Source organism: Amblyraja radiata, chromosome 21, assembly GCF_010909765.2.
Source record: "Amblyraja radiata isolate CabotCenter1 chromosome 21, sAmbRad1.1.pri, whole genome shotgun sequence".
In the NCBI taxonomy this organism is placed as follows: Eukaryota; Metazoa; Chordata; class Chondrichthyes; order Rajiformes; family Rajidae; genus Amblyraja; species Amblyraja radiata.
Genome location: NC_045976.1, coordinates 18,019,557 through 18,036,788, shown reverse-complemented (window position 1 = coordinate 18,036,788; position 17,232 = coordinate 18,019,557). Strand labels below are relative to the sequence as shown.

Here is a 17,232-nt window from a genome sequence, read left to right as displayed (position 1 = left end):
AACAGACCCACCTTATGAGCTAGCTCCTGGCCCGAATGTTTATTTTTTATTTTTCGAGCAATCCAAAAAGGGCAGCCCATGCATAGACCCTTCGAGGCTACAGAGTCTGGAGGTAGCGGGAGAATAATGTTGTTGTCGGAGTTCAGCAGCGCCGGGCCGATGCTGGGTTGGATGCAGCGGGTTTGTACACCAGCAGGCTTGAGCTGCGGCTGTCACACACAGTTAAAGGGCTCCGCCAGCAGCTGGAGGGGCAGCGGCCGCACTGCTATTTATCAACAGCCCGGGAGCCGACGTGTCCACCCCGCTCGCAGGGAGGCTGCCAGTCATTCCGTATTCCGTCTCCGCATGTTCAATGTCACCACGCGGCTAGAAGGTCCGTCGGTCACTTGTATTGGTTTTACATTGCGTAAACCGATGCATCATTCCCGCGAACACCGTCTTCTTTCCGGACAGAGCAGTTGTTGTGCAGCAATTTCCCCCCCTCTCCCGCGGTACAAGAGGTTGTGAGCTCTGCCTGTTTGTTTACGGACATGACGCGCTGTTAAAACGTTACATTGTCACATGACGGGAGAGGCTGGCGGCGGCGGCTCCATAGTAACCACCAAACTCTTGCAGTATTGTCCAATTATTTTTGAACAGAAAAGAGGCTAGCAACCAGCAGGCAGCCACGCTTGCCAGCGTCTAGTGCATAGAAAAGCGTCCATGCTGCTTTGCAATTCTCCTCTCCGCCCACCGACGCTTCCAAACAGTCGAATCCATGCTATGATGCTGTACCAAACGTTTGTCATTCTGATGTTTCACCAACGATTATTGCCCACTCCCCGTTTTGAGCGCGACATCGTGTACAACCCTTCAGTAAACCCTTCGTTTAAATGTCATAATTGTATTAGTCCAGAAACGAGTTCGTGATAAATATGCAAAATATACATACTCATCGACGGAACCCTATAATGTGTACTCCTTCGCTAAGGAAGTATTCTAGTTGTTTTCACTGTATCCTGAGCAACACCATTCGTTCAATTCGAACACACGTCTATTTTTAATTATTTCAAATGCTTATTCTGGTGAAACATACTGCACTCCACCATTTGATTGCCATCGCCTGCCGGGGGCTTTGACTCTGACATCGGGAGGGGAATGGGGCGTGCAGGGGAGAGATAAGTGTTTTTGTCTTCCATCACAGCGAGGAGGAGATGCGCTGTGATGGATGTCTGTGTAAACTGTGTTGTGTCTTGGGTCTTTTTTTTCATGTGTGTATGACTGCAGAAACAACATTTCATTCGAGCCTCTATGAGGTTCAAGTGACAAATAAATTGTATTGTGTATTGTGTATTGAAGGCACTGGGATACCAAAGCCACACAATACATCCACAGTTTAACTAAAAATAACGCTTCCGTCTGCAGAGATTCAGTACTTTTTCTTACATGTTTGCGACATTTTCATGTCATTATTTTTGCGATGGCACTAAGCCAATCGCAGCATGGTGGTTTCTTTGGAAAAATATTGGCTTCAGGGCATTTCCAGTAGCCACTCGAATCTTGGTCATGTGGACAATGAGTGCAAGGACCATCCCCTTGAAATGGCATATCTACGGTTTGGTATTCCATTTCAGAGGGCATTCAACAGCCAATCACATGGCGAGGGTCTGGTAGGCCAAATGAACTCAGCAGAGTCAGCATAGCAGATTTCAATTCCTGAAGGACAGAAGTGACCCTGATGAGTTTTTACAACAATCTAGTAGTTTTCATGCTATCATGAGTAAGACTTGTGGGTGCAATTTCTGTCCAACTTCTCTGCCTCAGGGCGGTGGAGGCCAGTTCTCTGGATACTTTCAAGAGACACCATGCGTGTCACCAGAAAGAGGAATCCAGGCGAAACATCTTACAATATACTTGGTGCCACCCTTGAAGAATCCAAACAAACCAAGTATCTTGGCATCAAATTGCAGAATGATCTGCGTTGGAATGGTCAGACTCATCATGCAACGGTGAAAGCAACAGGTGTCCTAAACTTTCTGAGGTGCAACTTTCATCATTGTTCAACTTCTGTCAAGGAGAAGCTATACTTCACCCTCGTTAGACCTCATTTGGACTACGCAGTTGCAGCATGGGACCCATACACAAATAAAAACATTTCTTCCATCGAACGTGTCCAAAGACAGGCAGCTCGATTTGTTACTAACACCTATGAGAAAGAAGCAAGTGTCACCAAACTTCTGAATTCTCTGGGGTGGAACCCTCTCCAAGAAGAGACGTGAAGCTCACCGTTTGACCTGTTTTTACAAAATGTTAAATGGTCAGCTCGACATAGATTACAAGACCTACACCAAACCCAAACCAATTAGGAGCAGACGAGGGCATTCGATGCAATTTGTGATCCCAGCTACAAAGTCAGATGTGTACAGCAATTCATTCTTCCCCCGCACAATTAAAGCATGGAATAATCTCCACCCTACTATAGTTACCCAACCAGATGCAACTAAATTTAAAGTAGTTCTTTCTTCCCAATAACCCTTTCTGGCTTAAGCCCTCCCTTCACCACCTCCAGTTTAAATTCATCTCCACCCTACTATAGTCACCCAACCAGATGCAACTAAATTTAAAGTAGTTCTTTCTTCCCAATAACCCTTTCTGGCTTAAGCCCTCCCTTCACCACCTCCAGTTTAAATTCCATTTGGAATATTTTGGAGGACCAAGAAACCAAGAACCAAGAGCTTGATAGGGCTCTTAAAGATAGCAGAGTCGGGAGATATGGGGAGAAGGCAGGAATGGGGTACTGATTGTGGATGATCAGCCATGATCACATTGAATGGCGGTGCTGGCTCGAAGGGCAAAATGGCCTACTCCTGCACCTATTGTCTATTGTCTGAAACAACTCTGCAGCCAACAGCAGAATGTGCATTTCATTAGTAGACTACAATAAGATACTTCACTGCACAACCAAAGCAAATTTGATAATAAGGAAATATGGCAAGTTACCAGACGTTTAGATATAGAAGCATTCTATATGATGAAGACTGCTGGGACGTACATTTCTAGAGCTTGGGGTCTCGACAATTGAAATCAAGTAGGATTACATATAGGAGTCAGTGACTTCAATAGATCTTGGCTGATCCAGTCTTAGCTTCAACACCACCAACCTGCCTTCTCTCCACGTGACTACCCGGTAGTTTTAAATATCTGTCAATCCACATCCCTCATTGAAAATTTTCAATGACTCTGACTCTACAACTCCCGGAAATAAAGAATCCAAAGAATCATGACCCTTCTGGGAAAAGGAAACACCACTTCCTAATCTCTGATTTAAATTGAGTCATTAATTTGAAGGACTAATATGTCCTCTTATTGTAGATAACATCACTGGCATAACACCCTCTCAGCATCCACTCTGTCAAATGCACTCAGAATCCTATATATTTCATTAAGCTCAGTGATTCTTCTGAACTCCAGTGAATATAGACCCAACCTATCAATCTCTTTTCACACATAACTTCATTAATATTATAAAAATCAATCTGGTGAATTTCTCTGCACAGCCTTAGGTAAGAAATCTATATAATTAAAGGTCTCATCTTGACCACTTCCTGTTTGCACTGTGCTTTGATTTTAGAAAAAACGCTACCACATATGGCTGTAATTTTTTGGCCATCTTTCTCAGAGTCCTCCTCCGCTGCGCAGGCCCTGAGGATTTTTCCCATCGATGAAAAATAAAAGACTTATTAGTGTTTAAAAAATCTTGAGATTCTCTATCCTGTCAATCACCGCCATGAAGGCCACGCCCCTTCCAGTGGGAGGGGGGGGGCTATGAAACCCGGAAGTGTGGGCGTGGCTCAGTCTGTCTGCAAGATGGCAATGGAGAGGTCACGACTCTCTGTCTGAGCTGGGAAACTACAGAATACTGAAGTATGCAATGTACTTGAACATATTATTTGTTAGCCCTTAATGAAAATGAAATGAGTTGTTTGGTCTGCCCTGTGCTTGAAACTGCAATGGCAATGGAAATGAAGTGAAAATGCAATGAGCTGTTTGGCTTGACCCTGCCATGTGCTTGAAACTGCAATGGCAATGGAAATGAAGTGAAAATGCAATCAGCTATTTGGCTTGAACCTGCCCTGTGCTTTGAAAGTGCAGTGGCAATGGAAATGAAGTGAAAATGCAATCAGCTGTTTGGCTTGGCGAATGCAATGCAATTGGAAATGAAATGAAATGAGTTGTTTGGCCTGCCTGAAACCACTAATTTCGGCCCACAAGGCCCCTATTAGACGAGAAACGTTCCTTTTGCCCCAAATGCCCATATTAGCCCAGGAGGAGCATTTTGGCCCTGTGCCAGACCAGGACAAGTCTAGAAAAAGTGCCTTTCACTGAGATTTCACTCAGATTTGTTTTTAAAGAGCCCCTTCGGCCCATCAGTAAGTATTCCCCCTGCAAGTATTAAACCTCACCCCAGTATTTTTCTCCCTCCCTTCACTGGCTCCCTGTGAGATCCAGGCCAGGATAGACTTTCCTCCTTCATTGCTGTGATCTGCAGAAAATGATGAAAAATGTCTAAAATTGATTCTCCACCCTCTCCCCCTTCTCTCTCACAGTCTCTCACCTGTTTTGGGCAGAATTTCTGGCAGTTTCTGTGCTGCCAGCCCACCAGGCCAGAGTGACTGAGCTGCCAGCCCAAGAACCCATTCAGCCCACAATGTCCATACTAGCCCTCTGGAAACCAGTCCCCTCGGCCCACACCGGTGTGGGAGGGGATGTGTGGGCGGGGCTGTGTGTGGGGGGGAGGGTGGTATGTGTGGGGGAGGGGTGTATGTGTGCGGGAGGGGGTGTGTGTGGGGTGATGTGGGGGAGGAGGGCTGTGTTGGGGAGGGGGGATGCGGTGTGTGTGGGGAAAGGGGGGTGTGGGCGTGGTGGGTGGGTTGGGGTTGTGTGGGCGGGAGGGGGGGGGGGGTTGTGTGGGCGGCGGGGTGTGCCGCCCACACATTGAATAGTATAATATATAAGAAGAACCCAATTATTCACAATATAATAAGAATTTGGAAACAAATAAAAGTATCCTTGAAATTAAATAATTTATCAGTACTAACCCCACTATTGAACAACCCCGCATTCAAACCTTCTCTCATCGACAGCACATATCAACAATGGGATAGACTGGGGATTAGGAAAGTAGGGGATATGTATGAATTGGGTAAACTGTTATCATTTCAACAATTAAAATTAAAATTTAAATTGAAGGATAATCAATATTTTAAATATATACAGGTATGTGACTTTATGAAGAAATATACACATAGATTTCAAACTATATTTTTAGACCCTTTAGAAGAAGCAATGAATATTAAGGCTGATTCACAAAAATTAATATCATACTTTTATAATAATATATTATATAGAGAATCACCCTCAACAGAAGCACTAAGGGAAGATTGGGAACATGAGCTAATGATAAAGATCTCGAAGGATAGATGGGAAAAGTATTTGATGAATACACATAACTGTTCTATTAATACAAGACATAATTTAATTCAATTCAAATTATTACATAGACTATATTATTCAAAAACGAGGTTGAATACATTTTATCCAAACGTCTCTCCCAGATGCGATAAATGTTTGTTTCAAAACGCTAATATAACACATTCATTTGTAAGATGTACAAAGTTGAATAAATTTTGGAGTGATATATTTGATATATTTACAAAGCTCTTCAAGTCAAGAATAGAACCCAAAATGGAATGGATTATATTTGGAATAATAGGAGAAGATACCAATTTAAATAAAGACCAAAATGTTTTTTTTAATTATGGGTTAATAATTGGAAAGAAATTGATACTTAAATTTTGGAAAAATACAACCATACCAACTGTTAAAATGTGGATTAGGAATATGATGGACATAGCACGCCTTAAAGAAATGAGACTCCGACTAATAGATAAATATGACCAATTCTTAAGGAGTTGGTCTGCTTTCATCGACTTTTTGGAATCATGTGATGCAGCGGTACCATAAGGATTGCTGATTTCAGTTCATGACGTGGATAGATCTACATCTCCGAATATAGATTTGAAAAATTCTCTTTTAAGGGGCCTTCTCTTCTATTTCTACTTTCCACCTTTTCTTTTTTATTTTATTTTTTTATTTTTATTTTTTATATCCACACTTCACATTTTTCTACTCTCTACCATCTATTTTCCACTCTTTCCCCTTTCTTATTGTTTTCTTTTTCTTGTCTTGCTTACTTCCTTCTCATAACATAAAACTAGAGGTTGTACATAGAATGGATTACGGTATGACATAGTTGGCACCTAAAATTAGGTGCCACTGTATTGTTTTGTAGTGTATTAACTTCTAATAAAATAAACAAAAAAAAACAAAACAAAAAAAAAAGAACCCCTTCGGCCCATCAGTAAGTATTCCCCCTGCAAGTATTAAACCTCACCCCAGTATTTTTCTCCCTCCCTTCATTGGCTCCCTGTGAGATCCAGGCCAGGATAGACTTTCCTCCTTCATTGCTGTGATCTGCAGAAAATGATGAAAAATGTCTAAAATTGATTCTCCACCCTCTCCCCCTTCTCTCTCACAGTCTCTCACCTGTTTTGGGCAGAATTTCTGGCAGTTTCTGTGCTGCCAGCCCACCAGGCCAGAGTGACTGAGCTGCCAGCCCAAGAACCCATTCAGCCCACAATGTCCATACTAGCCCTCTGGAAACCAGTCCCTTCGGCCCACACCGGTGTGGGAGGGGATGTGTGGTCGGGGCTGTGTGTGGGGGGGAGGGTGGTATGTGTGGGGGAGGGGTGTATGTGTGCGGGAGGGGGTGTGTGTGGGGTGATGTGGGGGAGGAGGGCTGTGTTGGGGAGGGGGGATGCGGGGAGGGGGTGTGTGTGGGGAAAGAGGGGTGTGGGCGTAGTGGGTGGGTTGGGGTTGTGTGGGCGGGGGGGGGTTGTGTAGGCGGCGGGGTGTGGACGGGGGAGAGGGGGTTGTGGGCAGGAGAGGGAGGGGGGTGTGGGTGGGGGAGGGGGATGTGGGGGGGAGGGGGTGTGGGTGGGGAGGGGGGGTGTGGGCGGGGGGGTTTGTGAGGGTGGGGGGAGAGAGCTCGGAGAAAATACGGGGGTTGTGGGGGGTATCACAGGGAGGCGGGCAGGAGCCAGCGAGGCAGACCAGAGGGGTAGGGGCTGGAGCGGACTCACAGCGGTCGCTGATTGCTGGACCGCTGGTCGCTCTCCTCCGCTGAGATCAGATTCTCCGCTTTCCGTTTAGCGACATTTCCCGGGCCGGGCCGTTTCCAGTCCCTCCGGAAATTGTGTCTGGTTGGAAACCTCCGCCGGTCATCCACCGCTCCAGTAAAGATGTGATGGCGCAGGAAGGGGCGGACCGTCCCGCGGAGTGATAGGAGAAAAGACCAATCCACGCGGCGCTGAACGGCAGGAGAGGAGATCGATCTGCGCACGCGCAGTTTTTAAGATTTTTAAACCTCGCTAAAGTTTACATTAGACCGCCGATCGGAATGAAACTTTGTGCAATCGCAGCGCAGGAGAACGGTGAGTAAGCTGACGAAAAATCGTAGAACTCTCGCGTAACGTTTTTGCGCAAATAGAATGACCGCGCAACCATAAGATAACAAGATCAGAGCTTTAGTTATGTATAGATATACCAGTGTTGCATCAAAACATAATATATCCTTTGCAAGGTCAGCATTTAATTAACCTTCCCAAATAATTACTGATCCAGCTTGTCAATCCTTTGTGTTCCATTCACAAGTATTCTTCCTTTAATGTCATGGAATATATCACAAATTTGACCCTCCGGCTGCAATTTGATGAACAAGTCTACAATCAGATAGGTTTGATTTCACACAGTGAAGCATTGTAAGAGGATGGTCTGGCTGGTCGTGAAAGGTTGAGAATGATAATGAAGGACTTTTTACCTTCATGATCGGCCCTAGGGATCTTGTTTGTGATTTCTACAATAGGTTTTTATTATTTTGTCATGAGGGAATTCTGTTTGAAGGAATGCGAACAAAGAGGCCTAGAAATTATTTTGTTTCCATATGAGAGTGTTAAAACATTCTGTCCTTTTCTCTGGCACTTTATTTTTTAAAATTTCTAAAGGTACAAATGCTTCCTTATTGGGAATGTGACATTGCTTGGGGAAAAACATCCAAATGGAATGTGCATAACTGCTGCTACACAGTTACAACATAAAAAGACCAACACATAGGAGCAGGAGTAGACCATTAGACTCTTTGATCCTGCTCTACCATAGTCATCTAATAACCATATTCCCACTCTCTCCCTAGACCTTTGATATGTTTTTTGATCTTGAAAAGTATTTTTCTCCTTAATATATATTTAATGGCTTTATCTCTAAATCCCTTTGCAGTTCCAAAATCTATAGGTTATGAGTGAAGATACATCTCCTCAGTACAGTCCTAAATATTTTCCTCCTTGTCTTTAGATCTCTTGTTCAGTACAACCACCACGGGAAAACACCCTCCTATCATTAGGCCCATTCGAATTCAATGGGTTTCAATTAGATTCTATCTTATTCTTCTAACCTCTAGTAAATAGAAACCCAGGCGACCTATCTCTCCCCATATGGCAGTTCTGCTATTCTAGAAATGTCTGATCATCTTTCACTGTGCTTTCTTTAAAGCAAGCACATAAATCCTTATTTTAGATAATGATTAAAATTGCTCATAATGCTCAAAGGTATCAAAGGTATCAAAATGCTTTTTGCCATTTTGCAGCACACAAAAAAAGAATACAGACATAACACCAATGAGAGTCTTAAACACAAAGAACATCCCCCCACAATGGCTCCCACCATGAGGGAAGGCACAAAGTCCAGTCCCCAACCCCAGTTCACCCATAGTCGGGCCTATTGAGGCCTCCACAGTTGCCTCTACGGAGGCCCGATGTTCCTGGCCGTTCTCGCCGGGTGATGCTCCGGCGTCGGAATAGTCCTCACAGCGGCATGGGAACCCTGGAACGGCCGCCTCCGTACTGGAGGCCGCGGCTTCCGAAAACGACAAGGCCGCGCCGGTTGGAGCTCCACTACTGGTGATCTCGTCGCGAGATCCCAGGCTCCCGGTGTAAAGTTCGGCGCCGCCGCCCGCAGCTGGTCGCTCCACAGTCCCGCAGCTCCACGATGTTGTTCCCGGTGGTCCCAGCTCACCGCAGCTCCAGCGCGGCCACCCGGACAAGGCATCGCCCGCTCTGCTCCACGATAGCGCTCCAGCGCTGTGCCGCCGCCGAAGCCGAGGTTCTGGGCGGTCCCCAACAGGAAACGCCGCTCCAGGCCCGCTGGTAGGCCGCGAGGACGGGTCGAAGCTGCAGCCCGGAGAAAAGCTGCCTCTCCGACTAGGTAGGGACCCTGAAAGGTAGTTTCCCCCTTCCCGCCGCCCCACCCCCCACATAAAAAAAGTCTAGACCTCCAAACAAAACAAAACTAACTAAAAATAAATATAAAACGATGAAAAGACAGACAGCTGCTGGCTGGGTCTCACCAAGGTTATGTGTAATTGTAGTACGACATCCTTGCTCCTACTCAAATTCATGCAATGAATGGCCATTTATATTCTTAACTGTTTGCTTTATCTTCATATTTGTTTTCGGTAGTGTACATTAATACCTAAGTCTCGTTGTACATCAACACTGCACAATCTAACAATGTTAGATAATGCAAACTCTTTCTGTTTTTCCTACCAGAATGAAACTTATTCTTGCATATGGCGTGCACAGCCTAAAGTTGTAGGACAATTTATTCAATTTGATCTTATTTGATTGTGCATACCAGGTTGATTGTATTTGTCGAAACAGGGCGGACCACGTGAAGGTTGCAATCTCCCACCCCACCAGAGTCAATAACTTAACATTTATCCACATTATCCACGGGAAGAGCTGTGGTGGCGTGCAGCTGCGACCCGACTTTGGAGTTCGGAGGCACCGGCCGCAGACCCGGTGGACGGGAACATCGGGAGCTCGCAGGACCCTGGTGGGAGACCGCTTTTCCGAGCTCCGCAACGGCGACTTCTCCCGCTGGAACCGCGGGTTTAAGGACATGGAGCCGGGGCCTAACATCGCCCGGCGTGGCTTAAACGGCCTCAGGACTTACCATCGCCCGCCGGGGGATTTAACATCGGAGCCCCAGTTTGCCTCGACACTGCAGTTGGACTGCTGGACCACGGGAGAAGGAACAAAGGGAAGAGATAAAGACTTTGCCTTCCATCACAGTGAGGAGATGTTGGAGACTCACTGTGATGGATGTTTATGTAAACTGTGTTAAGTGTGGGTCTTGGATTGTGTGTAAACTGTAGAAATGATATTTCGTTCAAACCTAGGTTTGAATGACAATAAATTGCATTCTATTCTATTCTATTAAACTGCATCTGTCAATTTTTTTGCTCACTTGCGCATTCTGTCAACATCACCTTGAAGTTTCTTTACATCTTCCTCACAATTCACAATCCTACCCAGCAAATTTTGAAATATTACATTTAGCTCCCTCTTCCAAATCATCAATTTATATTTAGCCACAAGCACTGATCCCTGAGGTATCCTGTTAGTTACTGCTGGCCAGTCCACTAAAGGATAATTTATTTATAAGGTGGTGGAGGGTGGCGTGGGCAGCCAGGGCTGTAAACTATAGATCAGTAAGCCTAACATCTGTAGCATGAAAGTTACTGGAGAGGATTCTAAGGGATAAGGTATACATGCTTTTGAAAGACCAGGGATTGATTAGGGGTTGAACCAATGCACGTTTTGTGCATTGGAGGTCATGTCTCCAGAATTTGTTTAAGGTTTTTGAAGAGTTAACCAAGAAGGTTGGTAAGGGCAGGGCCTAAGGACTTTAGGACTTCAGATATACATGGTAGAAACACGCCCACCAAGTCCGCGTCGACCAGCGATCACCTGTTACACTAGCACTATCCTACATACCAGGGAAAATTCACAATTTTTACCGAAGCTAATTAACCCTCAAACTTATACGTCTTTGGAGTATGGGAGGAAATCGGAGCACCCAGAGGAAACCCACATGGTCACAGGGAGAATGTATAAAATCCGTCCAAAACAGCACCCATGGTCAATATCAAACCCAGATCTCTGGTGTTGTAAGACAGCAACTCTACCATTTCACCTAAGATGTAGTCTATATGGACTACATGAAGGCCTTTGATAAGCATCTGCCCTGGGTGGTTAGATTGCATAGGATAACTAACCAGATGCACAATTGGCTTCAGGGTGGTGATAGAATGCTGTTTCTTGGACTGGAGGCCTTGTGCGTGATGTGCATTAGGGATAGGTGCTGATCCCATTGCTGTTTGTCATCTGTAATAACGATGTGGATGAGAATGAGAATTATTGGTAAGTATGCAGATGACACTAAAATAGGTGGTGTCGTATGCAGTGAAGATGGATATCATGATGGATATATTAGGGAAAAAGTAGCGTCATGTATAGAAACACAGGTTTATTCTCTAGTTCTTTCCTCACTGTTCTGCAATTTTTCCTCCCTCAAATATCTATCTGATTCCCCTTTGAATCTGCTTACACCAAAAGCTTTATGGCAATGAATTCCATAGCATGCCCACTTGATGATATTTATACATATTATCCCTTTTACTAATCACCTTATATCTTCAGTTCTCATCCCTCCGGTTGATGGACATAATAATTAATTGATTATTATTCCTCAGTTACGGCCAGGAGTCCTGCATTCAATAATGGAGAATAGCATTCTGAAGGCGCAATCCTGGCTCTGTTCGGATATCCTACCAGCCTTGAACTCTTCCTCTCTTCTTATATTACATATCCGAATGTGGACCACATTTAGAATGAATTCCAAAGCTCCTGCCTCGTAATGTTTCTGATTCGGATTCCCTCGCTTCCAGTTTGGTATTGGTGTTCTGTGATTGCAGCAAGTCACGCTAAACCTTCATCTGCGGTAACTTGGTTAATTGCTTCTTGATTTGCTGATTGTCTTATAGAATTACCTGCTTCCATTTTGCATCACTGATTACACAATAATGGCAGTGTTAGAATAACATTCTAAATCATTGATCAGCAAGAGAAGCATTAGAGGAGGAGTTGGGGGTGTTTTAGGCAGGCAACATCAGTGCAAATGAGCCAGGTGGACAACACATTAGAATTGTTTCAATGTAGCCACCTAATTTGCTGATTCTTCATCCTTGCCCCGATAAAAATCATGGTAATTGCAAGAAACTAATGAGAAAAGTCACAAGGGTTTCAAAATTTGTGTTATTGTCATTTTATTCAAACATTTTTGATTACTAATTGTAAAAGGTGTGATAGTTATAGAGTAATAAAGATGCTTAGTGCAGAAATAGGCCCTTTGGCTTAATACATCCTTTTGACCATCCACTCTAATCCTATTTGGGGATTGACCATTGACTATTTGTCTACAATCTGTACATCTTCCTATTCCTTGCCTTTTCAAGTGCCTGTCTAATAAACATAGTAATTGTATCTGATTGTACAATCTCATTTTGGCAGCAAATTCCAGATATCAATCATGCTCTATGCAAAATACTTTCCCTCCAAATCCCCTTGAGAACCAATTCCTTTAAACTTATATCTATGCCCTCTTGTTTTTAGATGCCCGATGATGGACAAAAATCATTCTGATTACCCACCATATCTATGTGTTTTAGAGTCATACAACATGAAAACAGATGCTTCAGCCCAACTTGTCCAAGCCGCTAAGATGCCCCATCTAAGCTAGTCTTATTTACTCATATTTGGCCCATAGCTCCTAAACTTTTCCTATCCATGTATCTGATATGGTTAACTTTTAAATGTTTTAAACAATATCTTTTAAATGTTGTTATTGTACTTGCCTCAACTACTTCCTTGGGCAACTCACATCTTATACCCACTCTTGTGTGAAAAGTTTGCCTCTCAAGTTCTTATTAAATTCCCCCCCTCACCTTAAACCTATGCCCGCTAGTTCTTGATTCTCCTATCCTGGGAAAAAGAGTGTGCATTCACCCAATCTGTTCCCCTCATGATTTTATGCACCTCTAAAATATCACCCTCAGCCTCCTTTGTTCAAAGAAATACAATCCTAGCCTACCCAACCTCTTCCTATAGTTCATAATCTCGAGTCCTGACAAAATCTTCGTAAATCTTCTCTACATTATTTCCAGTTCAATGGCACCTTTGCTATACCGGGGTGCACAGGCTCCATAGCAGGTGTCCACGTCGCGGGGCTGGAAACTGGAAGTATCCTGAGCTACCACCATCGTCTATTGCAACAAGTGATGGCTCCCACTGATTGTCGCTGGAAGCTAGCGTCCTTTTCAGGATGGACGATGACAGTGATGTCAATATTTGAAAAATAGAAGATGGACACGAAAGAAGAAGACAGGGTGCACAAAACAGACACAATACCCCAAGTGTGGCTTCACCAGCATCAACATTATTTGTACAAAACCTTGCTGACCATACCTATTCAGCCACTGTATATCCAAAAGCATATATACCTTATCCCTCAGAATCCTCGCCAGATCTTGCCTACCACAAAAGCATCACAGTCTGTATGTCAACATTATTTTCTTGAGGGGGAGTGTCTCAAATGAAGGAGTCTGGATTAAATATAAGGTGCCAGTCATTTAAAAATGTGATGTATAGAAATGTCATCTTGCAGGGGGCAGTGAATCTCTGGAATTCCCTATCCCAGAGTGGATCATTATGTAGTTAAAGCAGAGGGAGGTGAATTTTTGAAAGACCAGGGAATTGAGGGCTGTGAGACCAGGGAAATGAGATCTGGGACAGATCAGCCATGACTATGTTGAAGAACTGCAGATGCTGGAAAAATCGAAGGTAGATAAAAATGCTGGAGAAGCTCAGCGGGTGAGGCAGCATCTATGGAGCGAAGGAATAGGTGGCGTTTTGGGTCAAGACCCTTTTCAGACAGATGTGGGAGTAGTGGGGGCGGCAAGAAGAAAGGAAGAGGCGGAGACAGTGGGCTGTGGGAGAGCTGGGAAGGGGAGGGGAAAGAGGGAGAAAGAGGCAAAAAGTGAGCATGAGATAACTTTGGTGGAATAGATTATGAAAAATCCAAAGAGATTTTATCAGTATATTAAGGAAAAAAGAGTAACTATGGAGAGGACAGGGGCCCTCAAACAAAGTGGACATCTATGTGTGGTGTCGCAGGAGATTGGCGAGGTCCTCAATTAATATTTCCCCTCTATTTTACTGTGGAGAAAGACATGAAAACTAGGAAGGTACACAAAAATGCTGGAGAAACTCAGCGGGTGCAGCAGCATCTATGGAACGAAGGAAATAGGCAACGTTTCGGGCCGAAACCCTTCTTCAGACTAAGAAAACTAGGAAGCTTGGGAAAGTTAACGGGGTAAGTCCGCAATACAGAAGAACAAGTGCTGGACATCTTAAAACATATACAAATAAATAATTATCTGGGGTTTGATCAGGTATGTCCAAGAATGTTGTGGGAAGTTACTGAAGGAATTGTGGGAGACATGGCTGAGATATATGCATAATCACTAGCCATGAGTGGAATGGCGGATACAGGAGGATGAAGAATGTTTAAGATTTAAGAAGGGCTGCAAAAAAGCCCCGAAACTATAGACCAATGAGCATAACGTCTGTGGTAGGCAAGTTACTGAAGGGGATTCTGAGGGATAAGATGTACATATCCTTGGAAAGACATGGGGTTGATTAGGGATAGGCAGCATGGCTTTATGGGAGAGAATATCTCAAAAACATGATTGTTTTTTCAAAAAATGTAACCAAGAAGGTTGGTGAGAGCAGGACGGTAGACATAGTCTGCATGGACCAGCACAGCCTTTGATGAGGTTCCACAAAGTAGGGTGCTCTGGAAGGTTAAATCACATGGGATCCAGAGAGCTAGCTAATTGTATATATAATTGGCTTGCTATTAGGAAGCAGAGGATGAGAGTGGGAGGTTATGTAATGAACTGGAGGCTCTTGTTTAATGGTGTGCCTCAGGGGTTGGTACTGGGCCCATTATCATCTGTATCGAAGATGTGGATGAGAATGTACAAGGCTTGGTTAGTAAGTTTGCAGACAACACTGAAAGAAGTAGCTAAGGATCAGTGAATAAGATTATCAAGAATTACAGTGTGATCTTGATCTGTAAGGCAAGTAGGCTGAGGAATGGCAAATGGGTTTTAATTCAGCTTAGTTCAAGGTGTTGCATTTTGGAAAGTCAAATCAAGGTAGGACTTTCACAGTGAATGTTAGGGCCCTGGGAATACTGATAGGCAGAGAGCTTTGGAGTACCAGTACATAGTTGAAAGAGTGCCACTGGTTGACAGGGTGGCGAAGAAATCTTTTGGCATGCTGGCCTTCATCTGTACATGAGTACAGACATCTTTAATGTTGCAGTTTTCTAAGACATTGGTGAGGCCGCACTTGAAGTATTGTGTTCATTTTTGGTCACCTTGCCAGAGGAAAGTTGCCATTAAGCTGGAAGTAATGCAGAAAAGATTTACGAGGATGTTGCCAGGACTTTATGGACTGAGCTATTGGAAGAGTTTGGGCTTTATTCCTTGGGGTGTACGAGGCTAATGGTTAATTTTGCAAAGGTGTACAAAATCATGAAGGAAATAAATAGGGTGAATGGACAGAATCATTTCCCCAAGGTATATAGAATCTAGAACAATACAGCACAAGTAAAGCACTAAATGTTCAGCCTACATTATCCATATCACTATTCCCTGCTGTTCCATGTGGCTATCTAAAAGTCTCTTAAACGTCACTATCATATCTGCTTGCACCACCATTCCAGGCAAAAAAACTTGCCTTGCACACCTCCATTAAATTTTCCCCCTCGCTTTATAGCTATGCCCTCTAGTGTTGGACATTACCATCCTGAGAAAAAGATTCCGTCTATTGATGCCTCTCATAATTTTAAATACTTCTATCGAGTCAACCCTCACCTTCCGATGTTCCAGAAAAACATAGGATAATCAATAACTAGATGCACAGGTTTAAGGTGAGAGGGGAAAGATTTAATAGGAAGTTGAAGGGCAACTCTTTCACACAGAAGGTTGTATGTATATAAAATAAGCTGCTTGGGGAAGTGATGGAGGCAGGTACAATAATAAAATATTTTTTTAAATGGCATACATTGATAGGACAGGTTTGTGAGGATATGAGTTAAATGCAGGCAAGTGAGACTAGTTTTGATAGGCATCTTGAACAGCATGAATGAGATGGGATGAAGGGCCTGTGCTCTTTGACTAAAAATAGAGGATCAGTCACAATCTTATTGTATGGCAAATAGGCTCAAAAGGTTGTACGGACTTGAGCTGCTTTTAATTCTCGAGTTCTCATCAACAACTTTATCCAATTTGACTTCCAATTTGCCTATATTCAGCAGCATTTGTAGATATCATTATCTTATATTCACTTTAAATTGTTAATTCATATAATTTGTTTTAATCTCGTTCATCATGCTTCCTCAATAGCACCTGGTTGACACCTGAAGAGCCATCACAAAAATTGTTTCTTGAATATGATGTGCCAAACAGCTTCCTCCAGGGCTGTAATTCTTTCTGATTGTTTAGGACAGGTTCACCATCTTGAACATATTCCTGGAGATCGTATCTTCCCTTCAAATGCCTTCTGCCACTACTGAACTCCACATATGACCATCCGCATGGACATTCCCAAAACAATCTGGATGTGGAAAACTCTTCATTCACTTATGCTTGAGTAGATGATTCATCTCTGTCATACAAGCAGGATGTATCCTCCTCACTAATGTTTTATATAATTAATAAACTGGTGCTCAAAGAACATGACAACACAAGTCTCTCCTGTGATTTTTGTTGTTGTTGTTCGAATCTAGCTCATCACAATGTCCTTGAGATTAAGTTTCTCATTTAGTATAGTTGGTCGGTATGGACATGGTGGGCCGAAGGGCCTGTTTCTGTGCTGGGTGACACAATGATTCTGTGACTACGAATTGATGAATACTCCAAGTTAATTCTGGAGGATTGACATTCCTACTCCGTGTTTACAGAAACTATTTTTAAGTAACCTGCCAAATAAGTTACTAATTACACTTTAAAGGCACTTCTCGTTCTACAATCGTGACCTACCTTTATGTGCATGTGTTTTTTGGTTTGTTTTAAAAGTCGTTAAGCCAGCTTTACCACCCGTCTCACTCTCTCTCTCTCGCTTTAAATGACAAACCCTGTGCTCGACGTTTCTGAAGTGCGGAACTTTG

General features: G+C 43.5%; 1 protein-coding gene across 2 annotated transcripts in view; it reads right to left on the bottom strand.

Annotated features, from left to right (window-relative positions):
• Positions 1 to 17,216, bottom strand: part of tcp11l2 (t-complex 11 like 2) — a 40,761-nt gene extending 23,545 nt beyond the window's left edge. Inside the window, exon 1 of one of the 2 annotated variants that reach the window (XM_033039673.1) lies at positions 17,105 to 17,216. The gene's annotated coding sequence lies outside the window, so the exon portion shown is untranslated. Of the gene's footprint in view, positions 1 to 11; positions 557 to 17,104 lie in introns of those variants that run through there. The other variant, XM_033039671.1, reaches the window with a different exon arrangement.
• Between the last annotated feature and the right edge of the window lie 16 nt (positions 17,217 to 17,232).